General features: G+C 39.5%; 1 protein-coding gene across 7 annotated transcripts in view; it reads right to left on the bottom strand.

The window, feature by feature from the left end:
- agtpbp1 (ATP/GTP binding carboxypeptidase 1) overlaps nt 1-15950 on the bottom strand; it is a 265211-nt gene extending 249261 nt beyond the window's left edge. For 3 of the 7 annotated variants that reach the window (XM_063068827.1, XM_063068826.1, XM_063068821.1), the window contains exons 1-2: nt 9759-9832; nt 6277-6322 (exon numbers count right to left, since the gene is read on the bottom strand). The gene's annotated coding sequence lies outside the window, so the exon portion shown is untranslated. Of the gene's footprint in view, nt 1-3812; nt 3958-6276; nt 6323-9753; nt 9833-15662 lie in introns of those variants that run through there. The other 4 variants (XM_063068824.1, XM_063068822.1, XM_063068823.1 and 1 more) reach the window with 4 other exon arrangements.
- Between the last annotated feature and the right edge of the window lie 398 nt (nt 15951-16348).

The following is a 16348-nucleotide window of genomic DNA, read 5'->3' on the forward strand; positions in this document are numbered from 1 at the left end:
TCCTGTCTGTTAGGAAGTTGAAGATCCAGCTGCAGATCTGAGTGCTAAGACCCAGATTCCGGAGCTTAGGAATCAGTTTATTTGGAACGATGGTATTAAACGCAGAGCTGTAGTCAATGAAAAGGAGCCTTATGTATTCATCTTTATTCTCCAGGTGTTCTAAGGAGGGATGTAGGGCCAGAGAGATGGCATCTGCCATTGACCTGTTGCTCCAGTAGGCGAATTGCAAAGCGTCGAGGTTGACCGGTAGGCCATAACCAATGATATGTGCCATAACCAATCTCTCGAAGCACTTCATAGCAATTGATGTCAGAGCCACAGGTCGATAGTCATTCAGGCATGCGACCTTGCTCTTTTTCGGCACTGGGATTATCATTGCCTTCTTAAAACACGAGGGGATCTTAGACTGAAGCAAGGAGCAGTTGAAGATGTCAGCAAACACTCCAGCTAGCTCGCTTGCACAGGCCCGGAGAACCCATCCTGGGACGCCATCTGGGCCCGTCACCTTCCTTGGATTTATCTTCAGGAAGGCCCTTCTAACATCCTCCTCAGTGACGATGAATCTCGATGCCACCAGGTCCGGTTCATCCGGAGGGAGCGGGATGCTCCTCTTCTGTTCGAATCTTACGTAGAATGCGTGAAGTTCGTCAGGAAGAGAAGCGCCACAGTTATTGATATTCCCAGCCTTTTCTTTGCACCCAGTGATCTCATTTAGACCCTGCCATAGTCTATTGGCATCCCTTTGGTTTAGCCTGGGCTTCCAACCTGGCTCGATATTGCCTCTTGGCATCCTTAATGGCTTCCTGGAGTTCACGTCTGGATTCCTGGTATCCCTGGACCTAAAAGCCGCAGCTCGAGCCTTTAAAAGGGACTTGACCTCATAATTCATCCGAGGTTTCTGGTTAGGGAATACCCGGATCGTCTTGCGAGACACACAGTCCTCCGTGCATTTCCAAATAAAGTCCGTGACAGCTGAGGCATACTCATTGAGGTTAGCTGCTGAATCCTTGAATACTAACCAGTCTACCGATTCAAAGCAGTCATGGAGGACCTCATCCGTTTCCTCCGTCCAACGCGACACTACTTTTGACACCATGACCTCCCGCTTCAGTTTCTGTTTGTAAGCATTTTAAGTAATGTTTGGATATTAAACACACAGCGCATATTTTCCTCGTATGAACATATAAAATCATTGCAACACACCAATATCGCTGAATCAGTGGGAGCCCTGGGCTTGTTTCCCTGCAACAAGATGGTCCCATCGAGGGGTGATGGGAGACAGCGACACTCGAAGGGGGTTCCTTATGTCCAATCTATTCTGCAATTTAGTTTTCGTTGCATTCATTGCAGAAAACCCCACTTCGCAGAGATACGTTAGAAATGGAAGCAACGTTTTCAGTGCTTTCATGGCTAACTCAGGATATTTAGCCTTGACTTTGATCCAGAATGCCAGCAGAGATGTTAGGTCAAACATACTTTTCAGCCCACCCTCACTTGCAAGCTCGAGGAGTTCACCTTCTTCCCATGCTGACATGGATGACGCGTGCTTAATGACCTCGCGTGCGTTCAAGTTCAACAGTGGGCGTGACAGGGAATGAGGAAAGGTGCAGCTGACTCATATCGTTTCATATCGCCAAATCATATCGTTTCCTTGCGGCCCGGTAGCACATGCTTTGCGGCCCAGTGGTTGGGGACCACTGGGTTAAGAGACAGAAACGAGCTGGCCATGTTTGGGTTGAAGAATGTAACTGGTAAATGCCACAGGAATGATACTGGGCTTCTAGTGTTTACTACCCAAAGCAATAATTTGAAAAATATAATCAAGAGTAATATACGCAGGTTAGCTGTTGATACAAAGCTGGGTGGCACTGTTGACTCTGCAAAGGTTGAAAGAAGCTTCAGGGGATAAATGTTACGTGAACGTGCATAAACACATTAGATGCAATGTAGTTTTTTTTAAATGAGATCACCCATTTTGGAAGAAGTGAAAGTAGATTACTTTTGTTTAAACTGGTAGAAGACAGAGAGGTGTGCTCAAAGGAAGCTGGGTGTCCTTTTATATAAACCAATGAAAAGTTAAGTTGCAAGAAAACCAAGCACCAGGAAAGCAAACATTATATTGGCCATTATTCAAGGAGGAACTGAGAACAAGAGCAGAAACATCCTGTTACAATTACATTAGGTTGTGGCTGGAATGTCGTGTACACCGATAGACTCACCAATTGAGGCAGGATATAAAGTGATTCACCATATTCCATAAGATGATAAGATATAGGAGCATAATTAGGCTAGTTGGCCCATCAAGTTTGTTCTGCCACATCATCATGGCTGATTCATTTTCCCTCTCAGACCCAATCTCCTGCCTTCTCCCCGTATTCCTTCATGCCCTGACCAATCAAGAATTTATCAACCTCATTCCTGGAATGGTTGGCTGTTTTATGAGGAAAGACTAAGCAGAATGAACACTTGAGTTGAGAACAGTAAATCTCACTCAACATCTAAAATTTTTACCAAGACTTCACAAGGTAAATGTGGAGGTAATATTTCTCCCTGGCTAAGCTGGTTAGAACCAAGGGTCACAGACTCAAGATAAAGAATTGGAAATTCAGGAATGAAATGAGAAGAATTTCTTTTACCTAAATGATAGCAATAATTTTTTTTTTAGTTAAAAAGTGTTCTCTACCCAAAGGTGGTATAGAAGCTTAGTTACTCAGGAGAGTATAGAAATTGATAGATTGTTAAATATCGTAGGAATGAAGGAATATGATGCCAAGCTTTAAAAAAAATCAGCCAAACTGCAACTGCTGCTTCTGTTTTTATATATTGTTACGTATAAAATTCATATTTCTTCTTCCTGATTATATACACAGTAGAAGAGATTCTAATGAGATTTTGATGAGCTTTTCAGACTATCTTAGTCACAGTTATTTTAAGACAGTCAGGTAGTTATAGCATCCTCTTTTGAGACAATAACAATTGAAAAGGAGAAAGAAGGGACATATTTTCAAAACAAGTCGATACAAACTTATCAAATTTATGCAATTCTCCAACACTTAAGGTACTCAAACATGGTTTTTATTAATTTCACCCACACACTATAGATTTCATTTTCCCCCTTAATAGAAGGAAGGGTTTTTGCTTAAGTGTGTTACAGATATACAAGATTAGCCATTAAATTGCAATTTTCATCACTTCCCTCAGGGAAAGTATCGAGCCTGTTCTGTATCTTTTCGCTCCTCTTTTGGTCTCTGCCTGCAGAGAAACATAATTGCCAACGGCCATAAACTTCAATCATTCCTCTGTGCAAACTGCATTCATTACACTGCCATACTGTTCCTTCAAGGTGCTCTATAAATTACGCTGTTTACTGAGAAAACAAAGTTTAAAGTACATTTATTATCAAAATGTGTGAAAATTATACAACCTTGAGATTCGTCTTCTTACAGGCAGCCACAAAAGAAACTGAAAGAACCCATTAAAAAAAAGACAAAAAAAACCCAATGCACAGAGAGAGGAAAAAAAAACACAAATCGTGCAAACAATAAAAGCAAGTAACAGCATTCAGACTAAGGTGAGTCCATAGACACGAAGCCCAGAGTAGCTAGAGTAGGCCCATACCCTCAGCCTCAGTTCATCACACAGTGGAACAAATCATCTTTTAGGAACTTTCCACATTTAGAAAACCTATAACTTTTAGGATAGAAACAGAAATTGACCAATCATTTTGCTTATTTGTATAACTTAGTCCAATAGCTTTTTATTCTTTTATCTTTTTGAATTTCATCTCCAATGTACACTTTCTTCGTATGTACCTTTAGCACTCTCAGCTCATACAATCAGCACCATGTACACTTTCATCATTTATTCTTCTCTCATCTCCACGGTATCACAGACATTGCCGTTTCATTTCCTCCTCCGTACTCCAACCATTGCAGTCTTATCACGTTACATTTCATTCTGTGCAACATAAAGCTCATGTCATTTCTAACTTTCCTACTTATGACGAAAGGTAACTGACTGAAATATTAACTTTCTTTTTCTCTTTCCTGTACCATACGCAGATATTACTTACCCTGTTGAACATTTACAGGTTTAATCCAGATTTTCCAGCAACTACAGTATATTATTTTGGCATTCTGCTTAGCTCTTTATATGGATAAAACAGATTTAATCAAAGCCAATATTCCCTCAAAATGCACTGAATTCCCAGAAACATTACAACTTCAATACTACCTCCTAGTAAACAGAATGCTTGTGGTCTTGAAATAGAAAGTCATTCATGTGTGAAAACTGATTTTTGTTTGGTGTACCAAAAGGGAAGGATAGACATGACACTGAATTTATTGTACATTACAAATACATCAGTTTTATCCTAGACTTGGAGTTTTAAATTATATTTCAGCAGTAACGTCATTAATGTTAATTCGAAAGCAATTAAATATATAACATACGTACATATTATAAAATATGTAGCATACATATTGTAAAAATAAGGTCCAGTTTTATCTGCAATTTTATCATATTCCTTCATTCCTACAAAATCTAATTGCAAGTACAGTAGATTCCAGTTAATTGGGACACATCGGACCAGCACATTTTGGCCCAATGAAGCAGCTGCCCCAATCAGCCAAAGTTTCATGGAAATGGTTAAAAAGATATAAAAACAAATTATGTATTAAATGAAATTCAGAACAAATTAGAACACCACCATTACTTCTACAGTGCTATAACACTGTGTGTTAGTTCCCAATAGTTATCGAGAGAGGAATTCATCCACTGTATGCTGCCATGTTCTTTTGATTGGTTGTAAATGAGTAAAATCTGTGCAGGCACCTCGTACAGATAATGAACTGTCTATATACAATGCTTCTGATGATTGCATCCTTCAACTCTTCATTTTCATTGTACCATTCAAGATGATTGTCATTACCTTCAAATTCTTCATAATTCCTAACTAGTTGAAGTAGTGAAATTGCTTCATTTTCACTCCTAGCCGTTTCTGGCATTTCCAAGCATGAATACTTGAAACTGCAGTGAGCAAAACAGTTCTGAATTGTCTAACTGCTTACTTCTTGCCAATTATCAGTGACAAAAATCACTGCTTTTTGAACACAAGCATGTGCAACTGACAAATGCTATTTAAACACTGTTCACTCTAAGGACGGCGTGGTGTCTCACGGCCACACAAATTGCACATGACTTATGCAATTTATAAACTGTTTGGCAACAGTCTTCTGTCCTAATTAAGTGGCATTGTATCCCAAATAAACAAAGGGAATTCTAGCTATTTTCTAGATTAGCTGCCCTGATTAACTGATGGCCCAATGAACTGGAATTCGCTGTATTAGTTACTGGAATTTTACTTAGCACTTTGCTTATAAGCAACTGGTAGTTTTTTTTTATTGCACCTTCCTCTTCTGAATGAATTGTCAGTTCAGATGGAAAGTCTGTTATACTGGGTGGGATTTTGCTGGAAAATGACAGCCATTCCACGCTAAAGTGTTGCATTTACTCCATAAGTACCAGGAGATATGGAATTTATGTCCAAACATGGATAGCCTAAAGTGGTTAGTAAGTTCCTCTTGACATTTCATTACTAAGGAATGCAGCGGCGGAGCACTAATTCTCCAGGAACTATATTGGAAGAGTTTGATTTACTTTTTTTAAAAACAGTCGAGTTGGCTTTAATGTTTTTCAGCACTTAAAAGTGTTGAGTGATTTAAATCGACACATTTAAATAATTAATGTTGATATAGGCAACAATTGATTATATTTAATAATTGTGACAATTATAGTCAATGCCTGTGACAGCTTTGACAGTAAGCAAAACCCACAGAACCTAGCTTAGTTGCTGTCACAAATTTTGCAGCAATATTTGTTTTGATCACTGGCCCTCTCGATCCCACATTTCACCTTCAACTGCCAACTATAGTACTGCCCAAAGTCCTGCCACTAAAATGGCTTCACTACTTTCAATTAGAATAGTAATAATCAGTAAGTAAATAGTGGTGGCTCCAGAAAGTCCATAAATGTCAGTAGCAAGCACAGCCTGCGTAGTTCTATGCCAGTAACTTTCCTTCATTCACTCTACAAATGCTGCTTGTCTTCCTGTGCACTTTTTTTAAGCATAAAAATTATTTAAATTGACTTATAGCTGATAATACATCACTGCAACAATTGAATTTCTTGAGGAATATCCAGTAGATAACAGGAGAAAAAGAAAATCACTGATTTTTAAGAAGATAAGTGTTGAACTTCAAAAATGCTGAATCATACCTTTAATAGGCTGTGTCTTGAAAAGCAGCAGAGACTACGGCTAACCCTGAAAACAAAGAAATGGAATTAAAACTATATCTACTGAATGTAGAAACATTATCATGGCTCAGAGTACATAAAACTTTCTAAACTCAATTCAGATCAAAATTTACTATGCCATTATTTGCCCATTCTATTTCTCATCTCCAAATTGGCTTTTAGGATCATAGAAAAAAACGATGTCAATTTGGCTATCTACATAGTTCTTGATCCCTTCACTACTTTAGATGCAGACACAGTGCAACATTCGGTATTGGATGAACAGAAATTAACTCTAACTATCATAATGACTGAAATGTTCATCTTTATGCTTTGTCAGAAACTCCATCCCTTAGCCACCAGCAAGTATCTTGTAGCGAATCACACTATTTGCAATAATGGTGTCATATTTGAACCAAAGTTGAGTTTACTACCTATACTACTACCAGACTAAAATTGGCAATATCCATCTTCATCAGTCTCCACCCTGCCTCCACTGATTTGCTGCAGAAATTGTGACTCTTAGCTGCATTTTCTCTAGGCTTTGCGGTATTACTGCAGCAATACTTTGTGCTGCTCTTGCTAAACTTGATATCAAATAAAACTCTTCTACCCTTGCCCCTACATCATTCATCATCCTTCTGTTTGTTGATCTATATGGCTCTATGTTAAGCAATTCTACTGATTCAAAATCTTCATCCATATTTTCAAAGTTCTCCACTGTCTCAACTCCCAACATCTCTGCAACACACATCAAAGTTGCTGGTGAACGCAGCAGGCCAAGCAGCATCTGTAGGAAGAGGTGCAGTCGACGTTTCAGGCCGAGACCCTTCGTCAGGACTAACTGAAGGAAGAGTGAGTAAGGGATTTGAAAGTTGGAGGGGGAGGGGGAGATCCAAAATGATAGGAGAAGACAGGAGGGGGAGGGATGGAGCCAAGAGCTGGACAGGTGATTGGCAAAGGGGATATGAGAGGATCATGGATCATGATCCTCTCGTATCCCCTTTTGCCTATCACCTGTCCAGCTCTTGGCTCTATCCCTCCCCCTCCTGTCTTCTCCTATCATTTTGGATCTCCCCCTCCCCCTTTCAAATCCCTTACTCACTCTTCCTTCAGTTAGCCTGACGAAGGGTCTCGGCCTGTAACGTCGACTGCGCCTCTTCCTACAGATGCTGCTTGGCCTGCTGCGTTCACCAGCAACTTTGATGTGTGTTGCTTGAATTTCCAGCATCTGCAGAATTCCTGTTGTTTCCCAACACCTCTGTAATCTTCTTCAATCGCATACCTCCAATATATCTGCTTTCCTCCAACTCTGATCTGTTGTATATCTCTAAATGGAGCACTGTACTCCACTATTGTAAATCATGCTTTTAGTTGTCAAAGTCCTTTGTTCTTGGATCCTCTTCTGCAACATACCTGGCTCACTTCTTTTCCTTAAAATTCTACCCACACTTTTGGTCAACTGCCTTAATGTTGCTCCACGTCATTTCTTTCGATAAAGCTTGCGTCAATCAGTTCAGGGGCCTTCTTACTAATGCTATAAATGTTACAGAATGCAAGTTGCACCACTAGAGTTCTAATAAAAGCCACTGACAGACATCATTTCCACTTTTTACTTCAGATTTCCAGCAAAAGGCACCAGTTTTTGTTTAGAACATTACTGGAGAAGCCACACCTTTGCTTGCCCTTCTTTTTGTAAACCTCAATCTCACACCCTTTCCCATGAAGTTGCAAATTATATTAGTCTGCAGATAAATGTATAATGCCCTTAATGATTCAAATTCTGAAGGAGTATTTTCCAATAAGTACCTTATTAAAATGTACGCTTAAAGCAGCAGTGTCCTGGGTACCGTGCACTATTCTGTTACACAGATATTAGTATAAAAAGCAAATATCCCCAAGCACTGTATTTTCAATTAATTCTATTAAAACTCTTTGGTCTTCATTCAGATACATTTTAGCTGTAATAGATATGGCAGATTTTTGCTGGTGTTCACAATTCCATTTCAAGATTGTATTCTTGCACTTACTAAAAAATCACAAATCACAATGAATTAAGAGTCTATGGATTGTAATTAAAAGCCAATATTACACTACCTTCACTGTGAGAAATACACTCTGTGGGTGACAGTTAAGCTATTTGTTGCTAAAAGTGTATATCCACTTCTTTATATGTCTTCGCACCTTTAATTGGGTAAATGGGGGAGGGAAGGGAGGGAGGAAGCTCAAAAAGAACATAAAACATCACAATGCCATGGACTGAGTAGCTGGTTTCTATGCTGTACATTTTCTATGAATCTGTACATTGGGAGCTTGAAACAATAGTCTTCTGCTGTTGTCTTTTTCTTGAAGTGGGCAGGAAAATAAGTGTTTTATTTACTACAGTTCACACAACAGGGCGGTTCTTTGACATAGTACAGTACTTCTAATGCATGAGAGTGCAGATTTTAGCTCAGAACAGACTCAACTTCCTTATTGAAACAGCAATTTTTGCTATTTAGCTTGCCGAATACAAACCAATTGCATAAGTTAAAGCTTTCAAATTGTATAACAAATTACATTTTAAAAGTCATGATTTTACTGAAAATTCTTTACAATCAGTGCATTAAGGTTTTCTCTGTTAAAGACATCCTCTGAGAGAACAACTGATTGCCAAAGGAATTCTCATTCTTTCCTACAAAATCAATATTTATTTAGGTTTTAACAATAGGAAAGACGCAATTTTCTGATTTACTAGGTTTTAATAAATCATAAAGCCATTCATATTTCCAGGTGTTCAATTATTGCGGGAAACAAAATCCTGACTGCCTGTTCAAATGGCTACAATGCCCACTGCAATAAATTCAAGGAAGTTCGGTCTTCAGACATTTTTTGTTGACCACCTTATTCTTAATATGCACATTACACTCGCTTGCAATCCCCAGGGTGTAAAACTCCAATTGCGCTCTCCCCGCAGTGTGATCCACAATGGTATACAATAAGGAAATATTTTGACAAATGTGAAACTAGCCTGGGGTTTATATTGCATGTCATTTATCTCCAATGTTTAGGAAGTATGCTTTTGCTATTGAAATGACTAATTGCCGTCCGCGTTGATTCCGGGTTTGCTATGACATTACAGCGAAGCTCAGACAAGTGAACGGACACTACTCAAAAGGGAAATGAGGCCTGCCACTGACCTCCAGTCAGCATTTTTTTAATCATTGCCCAGCATTATGTAGAGGGATATTGATTTTACCGAGAGTATATAACACTAAGATGGCCATTCAAAATCAAACATTTGAGTTCTAATCAAGGAGCTTCCAGCTGATCTTATCTAACTCAACCTTATTCTCTTCCTCTTACATTTATCTATGTTATCCTTTAATGCACCTGCACTATTTGCCAAGTTCGGACAGACATCAGTAATTGTTAAAGCAATCGAAAAGGCTACCAGAATTCGGTTAAGCAAATCCCTACCGTACATTAGAAAAGGTTGCTGCCGTCTTCCTGCCGTGCGTGCCCCAACAGTTACTGTACCAGAATGTATGCGCCGGAACGCCGCTGTTTTGATACAAACGCCTCCTAGCGCGGATCTACTTAAACGTCATCTCGCATCTGCGTCAAAATCCTCCCAGCACTGGAGCCCCTCGTCCCCCGAAAAATCCTTTCTGTGCGCAGCGAGAATACTATCGGTATCATACACTATTTTGACCAACCTGTTCTGAAAACGTTTTATATGTAGAATGGATATTGGATGATTTTGGTCTGGCTCCTTTTTTAAAAAAAAATCTGGAATTCCGCATTTCTAGTGGCTCTGTGTGTGTATGTACAGGTATAGTATTTGTAAACTTAATATGCTAAAGTTCCAAAGCCCTTACCTGCTTTGGGGCGACAAGACGCTCCAATAGTTTATATAGTCATTACCATCATCACCAAGCTGATGTCTGACAGTTAAAGAAATCTGGCTAATTTCTCTTTGGTATTAATTAAATCAAAAGTTTCATGATCTCTAATAATCTAGTAGTGTTTTCTTATTTTTAAATGGATATCACACTTTACAAATTGCAGCATTTGCAAGAATTTAGAGCATTTATTGCCTGTTGCAGTTTACTCCAAGAACATCTGTAACATGATGTCCCAGAACAACCAGAGTCCAGGTTCCGCAAACATAAACTCGCCTTTCATTCACAATGAATGAGCAGAAATTGAATTTGTTAAATATTTGCTCTTTGCCACAAGCTCCATTTCCCACACATTATCTTCACCACTCATCTTGGTAATCCCCAAGCATAAATTCCCACAGACACAAAATCTTTATTCCTTTATTATTGCTAGTCAAAATCCTGGAATTCCTAACAAAATTTTATGCCAAGAAAGCATTCATCAGGAAAATTGCAGCAATGTAAGGATCACCAACATTTTCTCAAAGACAACAAAAGGCAGGTAGCTAATACTCTAACCCCCCAAATGATCTTTCTGAAAATGACAGATGAATTTACCCGAGTCATTGGTTGCACAACTAACAATGCAACAGTTGGTGCTACTCTTTCACAACCCTAGACTGAATTTGATTTTGACCTCCTATATTGTCCGTGAACATTTTCCTCATGACCATCTGGGTTTCTATTTGATGATCTAATTTCCTCTCATATCCCAAAGATGAGGTTGAAAATTAATTGCAACTAGAACTTACCCTTTAGTGTAAGGAGGTGTTAAAAAGAATCACTAAAAGGAGATGTGAGACAGAATGGATTGCAGGAAGAAGGCAAAAGGGACTGCTCTGGGATTGTTCTGCTGGGAGCCAGCATGGCAATAGTGGACTGACTGGACTCTTCTGAGCTACAAGCATATGTGAAAATACTTGCACCTGGAAGAGGAGCTTTGAAGTGAACTTAGATACTATTCAATAAGATCATTGCTAACCTGATGTTGGCACTTGCTCCATGTCTGATCCAGATCATCTTCAACCTTGCAAAAAGAAATCTTTGCCTTGGTCTTAAAATTCAAACTCCACATTCATCTAGGGTAGAGAATTCCAAAGATTCACAGCCAACCTCATCTCACTCTTAGATGGGTGACCACTTATTCTGAAATTGTGCTTCTTGATAGGGTAAAACTCACAACATTTACCTTATCAATTCCTTAACAGAATCTTATATTTCATTAAGAGCACTTTCTATTCTTCTAAACTAGAGTAACTATAGGTCAAATTAACTTAAAGTTTTCGCAGAAGACAACTCCTTCATCCCAGAAAGAACCTTGTGAACCTTTTGTGAGCACCTTCTACACTAGTATACCCATCTACACTGTAGGCTGTACTCCTAATGCAATCTTACCAATTCTTTATCCATTTTGGAGAAACACTTGCCTGCTTTAATACTCTATCTCACTGAAATAAAGACCAACTTTCCATTTGCATTCCCAATTACTTGTACTTGCACAACAACTTTCTGTGCATCATGTATGGGCACACCCAGACACCTTCATGCATAAAGATTCTATAATCTCTCTCCAAGTATACAATTATCTGCTTTTGTATTCTTCCTTTGAGGTGGTTAATATCAAGGTGGTTAATATGCCAATTATTTACCCAATTGCTTAACCTACTTAGTAATTTTTGCTCAGTTTATAAAACTTCTATGATTTTTTTCCATTGATAGTGCCTTTGTTCAGGTCTAAAATCTATTAATATAAGCAAAACAAGTTAAAAAAATTTTTAAAGATTTATATCTGACCTAAAGTTGGAGGCTGACCTTAGAGTAAATCAGACACCATTACATTCTCATTCAACCTCCGACAATTACCAGGATGAGAGGTGAAGATTTTGGGTAAAAAATGGAGCTTGTGGCAAAGGCGAATACAGTACAATGCTAATATTTAATGAATTTCTGCTCATCCATTCTGAATGAAAGCGAAGTAGTGCAACAATTTTGAAACAACTGAGAAGGAGATGGAATTGAGTGTTGCTTTTGAAAGATGTGTTCAAAGAACAATGTGTAAATAAGAAACAGGAAGGCTACTACAGGAGTTAACAGTGCAAGGAATTTGGATAGATAATCATGAAATTATCTGGACAGTAGCCAAGAGCTTTTTGAAGACACTGTAGTTGAAACCTACAGATTGAGAAAGACTTCCAGGTCCAGGAAGTGAAAGTTACTTCTCAATAATAAAGTTTAAAATAAAATAATTTTTTAGGGGAGAAATTTAATAACAGCTCTGTTCTACGTCAAGATTTGAACTCCCAACTCTAGCTAAAACTTACCTTAGAGATTTGACCACAAAGTAATTTACTTATTTTTAATTTTTTTTTGCAGAATGCATATTATTGTGCTGATCAGTTTGGTTTTTTTTAATAATAAAATTATCACATTATTGTGTCACATTGTATGCCACTGTTGGTATTTTGGCAAATATTTATTATGTTGCTCCTGCAAAGAGTTCTTGAAATTTGACTAAAATTCACACTTTTGTAAATTTAAGACTCATTGCAATAACAAATTCCTTTCCCTATGTTAATTTTTTTTGACTTAGTATTCTCTTTCCAAAAATCTCTTGCTAAACTATGTGAAATAAACAAGCATCACATTTGGTTAATTTGTAACAATACAAACAAGATCTCACTGTTCCGTGACCTAAGGAGATCGAACTGTACAAAGTCACAAAACAGATCAAAATGGACTGTTGAATACATGTTTAGCTAAGAGACTGTGTACTTTACAAGCACAAGTACACTTACATTGCCACAGAGCTATGGGTTAAGCCGCAACCGGGGTCCATAATGCTCGGCAGCTGAATGGACTGTATCGGCACTTTGGCAGCAAACTGGATTGTAATCATATACAAAAGCCAAGTATAAAACACAATTTATCTGCAAAATTACAATAATGCCTTTCCAAATGGACACAGTAAGCAAGATTATGTTTTCTGATCTCCTCCTGCATGGGAGGCTGGTAAAGAAGGTTCAGTCGCTTGGCATTCAGGGTGAAGTAGTAAATTGGATTTGACGTTAGCTTTGCAGAAGAAGCTAGACAGTAGTAGTAAATAGTTGCCTCTCTAATTGGATATTTGTGACTAGTGATGTGCCGCAGGGAGTGGTTTTGGGTCCATTGTTGTTTGTTACCGATATCAACAATCAGGATGATATTCTGGTTTTTGAGGATCTGAGTTATAGGGAAAGATTGAATAGTTAGGACTTTGTTCCTTGGAGCGTAGAAGAATCATGAGTGGTATAGATAGGGTTAATGCCAACAGGCTTTTGCCACAGACGTTGGGTGAGACTCGAACTAGAGGTCACAGCTTAAGGGGAAAAACCTGAAATGCTTAAGGGGAACATGAGGGGAAAGTTCTTCACTCAGAGGGAAGCGAGAGTGTGGAATGAGCTGCCAGCAGAAGTGGTGGATTTGATTTCAACTTTTAAAAGAAGGTTGGATAAGTATAGGGACAGAAGGGGAATTGAGGGCTATGGTCCAGGTGGCGGGGGGGGCTCAATGGGACAAGGCAGATAACAGTTTGGTATGGACTGGAATGGGCAATGGGCCTGGGGTTTTTTGTGCTGTAGTGCTGCATGACTCTAATCATTTCTATTCTTCTGTTTCTCTGGCATATTATTTTTATTATTTTAAAAACACCTGTGGTTACAGAAGTCGATGAACACACAAAAATGAAATCCTCCCTCCTTTCCTAATGGATCAAAGCAGAATTCTGAACCAAAATTCACTATTTTGTTCTCTCTTTTGCACTATTTATATATTTTATATACTTCTTATTGTAATACATAGTATTTTTTTTAGGTATTGCACTGTATTGCTGCTGTAAAACAAGTTTGCTAGTGCTGCACGAGGGAGTTAAACTTGAGTTGCAGGGGGATGGAATCAGAGTGCAAGAACAGATAGCAGAGTGGTTATGGACAAAGATGTTGTTAACCCAACATACAAAGTCAGGAATCAAAAGGTTGAGTATGGTGGGACTAATGTTCTAAGCTGCATATACTTCAATGAAAGGAGTACTGCAGGTCAGTGGTTCCCAACCACCGGGCCGCAAAGCATGTGCTACCAGGCCCCGAGGAAACGATATGAATCTTTCCTTTCCTTTCCTCATTCCCGGTCACGCCCACTGTTGAACTTAAATGCACGCAAGGTCATTACCCACGCGAGGTCATCAGTAGGTCATTAACCTACAACTACTCGATGAGTAAAAAACAAACGTCGCTTGAGAGTTTCTTTGGAAGAAATGGTAGGGGACATAAAAGGCCTAACGGTGATGATAACGCAGAGACAGCTGAGGCTGAGACTGCAAAAAAAAAGAAAGCTTCTTTCAACATAAAATACGACAAGTCATACATAAAATATAGCTTTATTGCAACCGGTGACTCACACTCTCCGAGCCCCCTGTGTGTGATATGTGGAGACAAGCTGTCTAATGAGGCAATGAAGCCCTCAAAACTGCTTCGGAACCTTGAGTCCAAGCACCCTGCACTTAAAGACAAACCCGTTGAGTTTTTTTGAGTGGAATAAACATGAGCAAGCGGGACAGGAGCAAGTGCTGAGAGCCACCAGCTCCACAAGTGCTGCTGTTCTGACAGCGTCGTACTTAGTGGCTAGCCGTATTGCTGAGGCTAAGAAGCCTTTCACTGTTGGTGAAGAATTGATTCTGCCTGCTGCCAAGGACATGTGCCGTGAACTGTTGGGAGAAGCTGCAGCTAACAAGATGGCACAGGTTTCTCTTTCAGTTACCACAGTTTCAAGGAGAATCAATGACATAGCGGAGGACATCAAAGCACAGCTGTTGGAATGGTTTAACGAGTCTGGTTTCACTCCCCGAGTCAAAGAGGTTGCTTCTGAATGCCAGTCTACACACTGTGTCACACACAGGGAAATGCTGGCTCACTGAAAAATGTCACCTGATCTTAACAGCATATTGAGTGACGTTGTTGAAGTTATCAATCACATCAAAGCAAAGGCCCTGAACTCACGTCTGTTTGAGCAGCTTTGTGAGGAAATGGATGCAGAGCACAAACGTCTTCTCTTACACACTGAGGTCAGGTGGCTATCAAGGGGGAGAGCCTGGCCAGGGTTTTTGAGTTAAGAGAGAAGCTACAGAGATTTCTTTCAGGAAGAAAGTCACCACTGGCAGCACACTTCAGTGACGAGGAGTGGATAGCAAAACTCGCTTATCTGTGTGACATCTTCAACCTGCTCAATGAACTCGATTTGTCACTTCAGGGGAGAATGACAACTGTCTTCAAGTTGGCAGATATAGTGTCTGCTTTCACAGCCAAACTGAAACTGTGGGGACGGCGAGTGGACAGGGGCAGATTTGACATGTTCCCAATATTAGCTAGGAATTTGGGAGAGACTGAGGCTCACAGCTGGTGCGCGAACACCTACCTTTGCTGTCGACAGAATTTGAGCATTACTTTCCAACCGCAAATGACCCAAGACGTGCAAAGGAATGGGTCCGTGACCCATTTGTGAATGTCCCCGGTGAATCATCCATGTCAACGCGGGAAGAAGATCAATTCTTCGAGCTTGCAAATGACGGTGGCTGAAAAGTATGTTTGACATAACATCTCTGCCGGCATTCTGGATCAAAGTCAAGGCTGAATATCCTGAGATAGCCACAAAAGCACTGAAAACATTGCTTCCATTTCCAACATCATAACTCTGCGAAGTGGGGTTTTCTGCAATGAATGCAACAAAAACTAAATTGTGGAATAGACTGGACATAAGGAACCCCCTTATGACTTATAATTCACTTATCACTATATTCATGAGAGGGAAATATGCGCTGTGTGTTTAATATTAAATTCATTAGATAAACCCTTTTAGAAACAAAATTGAGTGTATTAGCCACTGGTAAGTGACTTATAGTTGATTTATCCCTATTCCTGTCATGATTAACACCACCACCACCCCCCCACCCCCCGTCAGCTGGTCCACAAGAATATTGTCAATATTAAACCGGTCCGCGGTGCAAAAAAGATTTTGAACCCCTGCTGTAGGTAAGACTGATGAGGTTAGGACATGGGTCACCACGTGGAATTATGGCATTGTAGTCATTAGTGAGAATTGGT

The sequence above is a fragment of the Mobula hypostoma genome, chromosome 16 (genome assembly GCF_963921235.1).
Source record: "Mobula hypostoma chromosome 16, sMobHyp1.1, whole genome shotgun sequence".
NCBI lineage: Eukaryota > Metazoa > Chordata > Chondrichthyes > Myliobatiformes > Myliobatidae > Mobula > Mobula hypostoma.